The sequence below is a fragment of the Zingiber officinale genome, chromosome 1B (genome assembly GCF_018446385.1).
Source record: "Zingiber officinale cultivar Zhangliang chromosome 1B, Zo_v1.1, whole genome shotgun sequence".
Lineage (NCBI taxonomy): Eukaryota > Viridiplantae > Streptophyta > Magnoliopsida > Zingiberales > Zingiberaceae > Zingiber > Zingiber officinale.
In genome coordinates this window covers 25779905-25783753 of record NC_055986.1, presented here as the reverse complement: position 1 = coordinate 25783753, position 3849 = coordinate 25779905, and the positions used below count along the sequence as shown (strand labels likewise).

The window sequence follows — 3849 nt, the reverse complement described above, 5'->3', positions numbered from 1 at the left end:
TGAATAAATAACAAGGTTGGAATCCTAAGGTTTAAGGTTCTAGAAGCTAAGGCTTAGCGTACTTATCTGTATTTTTTTTAATATGCAACTCCTCTCTTCACAGCTGTGAGTTGAAATCGCTACAAGAAGCAGCGACGCCGAGAGACCCCAAGAATCCAGTGTTTCTTCTTCCTCTTTACATCGAAGAAAATTGTAAGTGCAGGGATCATTTCGTTTATATTATATATTAGTATATTTCTTTGTTGCCAATTTTGTGGGTACTATCGCTAGAAATGGGAACTTGTTGCCCCTTAGTTTTCTTGATTGGAGAAAGATGCCCAAAAAACGCTTGAATGATGCATGGAGAAAAGTGACTGTAAGTTGTTAAGTGTTTAATTCTAAATTTGAATTTAATGCCTTCATATTATTTATTAATATTTATAGGCACGTTTTGATATTCCCGATCGCCATCGAGATGTTATTATGCAAATGATGGGGGCAGCATGGAGGCGATGGAGGACTGAAATCAAAGCTAAGTCTTATGATCCAAATATTCCATTGGATGAGCTTGTTTCCATTCATCCAGTTCCTCAAAAGTTGACTCCTGAAGTTTGGGAAGCATTGTGCCATTATTGGAACACTAATGAGGTAGTAAATATATTGATTGTTTTTTTTATATATGACTAGTGTCAAATTAAATGTAATTTTTTTTTAGAAAATTTCAAAAATTAATCAAGAAAATGCGAAGAAAAAAAGAGGGAGTCATGCGCTGGGTCGTACAAATATTCCATCCTTGGAGCATAAATTTGTAAGTATCAAATTGTGTTTTGTTATTACAACTAAATTCACATAATCCATTTATTGTGTAGATCATGATAATCCTAAACTACTGAAGTTCTATGATTTTACTTAATATGTCATGATAGTGATCGATTATGATTGTTTTGCTACCTAATACTATAATTTCCTTTTTTGTGATTAGTTACTTATTTAATTGATAAAGAATATGATTTGATATATGTTTTGTGTTTTTCTGTACAATATTATTAATGTGATGTAATTAGTTAGAGTCAAAATTTATTTCAATTATAGAGATGTGAAGTGCCTTAAAGTAACATAAATAAAGTAATTTTTTTTGTGTGGTCTTTATGCATATTTAGTTAGAAGGTTTTCTCATTAAAATCCTTCCAATTCCTTTCATAATTCATCTCTTTGAATATTCATTCACTGATAAAAATCCACAATATTTGTTAATGTTACTTGACACTTGATCTAAAAATGATTTTTTCATAAGTAGTTTCAGGAAAAGGGGAGAAAACCTACTCGCATTGAGATAATAAAAATAAGTCGTCGAAGTAAAAAGAAAGGAGATGCTCCTGTTGATGATGAAGTGATCCGAGTTGAGGTAGTAATTTCTTTTAATTTTTCAAGTTTATTTCTTAGTATTCTTCGCATTTCATCAAATATTTTTTTGATAGGCTTTACTAGATGAAGCTGTGCGGCGTCGACTTCAAGACAAGCCTGAGGGAACTCAACCTACAGAAGTGCATGAGGACGCATTTCGGTTATAATTTCTTAACATTTATTTATTTATTTATGGTAGTTAAAGTTATTACAATTATACGATATTAAGTATTTTTTTTTTGTAGTGATGTTTTTGGACCCGAACATTCTGGCCGAGTTCGATGTTTAGGTGGTGGTGCACTTCCTAGCCAAGTTTTCCCTGAGCTGTGTAAGCGCACAATCTATACACCAAGTTATCACTCTAATTCAAATATGACAGCTGAATTCAAGGAAATGCAAGAAAAAATAAAAGAAATGGAGGCACGGGAAGTACAGAGGCGAATAGAAACAGAGCAAATGATAAAGCAAATGCATGACCAACAACTTCAAAATTTTGCACATATTATGCAGAGTATGATATCCGGAGCTGTTGGGGGATCTCGTGGCCCAGAATTGTTACCGGCACAGGTAATAAAAATATTTAATATTTATTAGTAACAATCGAACAATTCAAAAATATATAAATACATGCATCATTTTAACTAATATCTTTTTTTTTTAAATAGATGGCGACTATAATGGTAGAGATTATGCAACGAAATATAGATGCTCCACCAAATGCAAAAGGAAATGATCCTACACCTCCACCACCAACAGATCCATCTAATAATTAGATAAACGTTTTAGAGAAAACTTTCTTTAAATTATGTTGCCACTTGTTAGTGCTATTGTGTTATGTTGTTTTGGGGTTGCACATTTTTGTAAAAGAATTTTGTACTTGTTACTGATATGGTGGTGTTTTGGGGTATGCAGATTTTTGTAAAAGAAGTTCGTACTTATTGCTGATATGGTGGTGTTTTGGGTATGCAAATTTTTATAAATGAATTTCTTATTGGTTTGGTGAATTGAAAGATTTAATATGAATGTTTTGTTGGTTAATCTATTGGTATTTTAATTTTTTTTGTTGAATGTTTTGTATTGATTATTAAAAATTAGGAATTCAAAAGATTTTGTAAATAAATATTTGAAAAATGGAATGATTATAGGAGCTTCATTGGGGTCCATCATTTGAAACAGGGCTAGTTTTAAACTGTTGCTAATACACTTATTAGAAGCGGTAAATAACCGATCCAGGTAAATAAATTTAGAAGCGGCTTAATAACCGCTCCTAACCATGGTACGCAGGAGTGGTTACAAACTGCTGCTGAATTACTTTTGGAGCGGTTACCAACCACTACACTATTTAACTTCAGAATCGGTTTAATAACCGCTTCTACTACATACCAATAGAAATGGTCATTAATCGCATTTGTAGTAGTTAACAAGTGCGGTTAGCAGCCGCATCAAACCACATTTGGATAGGTTAAGGACCGCTGGTATTATAACCTATTAAGGCGGTTAATAACCGCTTCTATAGAGACATCAGCAGCGGTTGTTCTGTTTTCACCACTGGTTGCTATAACCAATGCCATTGATTCTAGGAGCGCAAGCTGTTGGATCGGTCAAGTAACCGATTCAAAAGCTTTAGGATCGGTTGAAAACCACTTCTATAGTTTGTTAAAACCGCACCTAAAGACCTATTTTTTTTGTAGTGTTGTTGCTCTCTAGGTAATCAACTAGTAGCTAAATGGTTAGACATGCGGTCAAGAGGATTAAGGGATTAATATTAATATTCTTAAGTTACTCATGCTTGGACTTTAGGACTTAAAATTTTTTTTCTAAAAGTGAAAATGGCCTTAGTTGCAACTTTACAAGCTTATTTTTTTTTTAAAAAGCCTTTTAAACTTAGTCTTTTAAAAAAAAATTGATAAATACTATTTTTAAGGTTTCCAAATTTAACTAAGTATTTTAAATCCTTCTTTGCTAAGTATTTTCAAAATTCAATTCTCTTTGCAAAAAGCCTTCTAGACTAAGTATCTTTTAACTTCTTTCAAAATTTAGCTAAATATCTCTTAGATTCTTTTAAAATTATGCTAAGTATTTTTCGAAAAAGTCATCTTAATTTTTAACTTAATATTGTTCAAAAAGCTTTTCGAAATAAAGAAAATGTCTTTCAAAAAGGCTTTAAGATTTTAACGAAATATTTTTTCAACAAAGCCTTTCAAATTTAACTTAAGCATTTTTACAAGCTTACCTAGCTTTTCAAGACTTTCAATATTTTTTCAAATTTAGCTGAGTGACTTTTCAAAGTAAATCTTCCTTAGCTAAAGTCACTTTTTCAAACCTAATTTCTAAAAGTTTCACTTAGCTAAAAGTTTTGCAATAATATTAACTCCTAAAAGCAAAGTGTTAAAAGCCTTTATCTTTTCTAAACAAGCCCATTAATCACTATTCCTTCTTACTCCCTTGTTTATTTTGATACATGGC

General features: G+C 31.7%; 1 long non-coding RNA gene across 1 annotated transcript; it reads left to right on the top strand.

Annotated features, from left to right (window-relative positions):
* The first annotated feature begins 528 nt into the window (after positions 1 to 528).
* On the top strand, positions 529 to 1663 carry LOC122048445. The gene is made up of 5 exons (XR_006130721.1): positions 529 to 627; positions 695 to 787; positions 1277 to 1384; positions 1458 to 1543; positions 1629 to 1663. It is a non-coding gene; the product is annotated as an uncharacterized LOC122048445 (long non-coding RNA).
* Positions 1664 to 3849: the final 2186 nt, after the last annotated feature.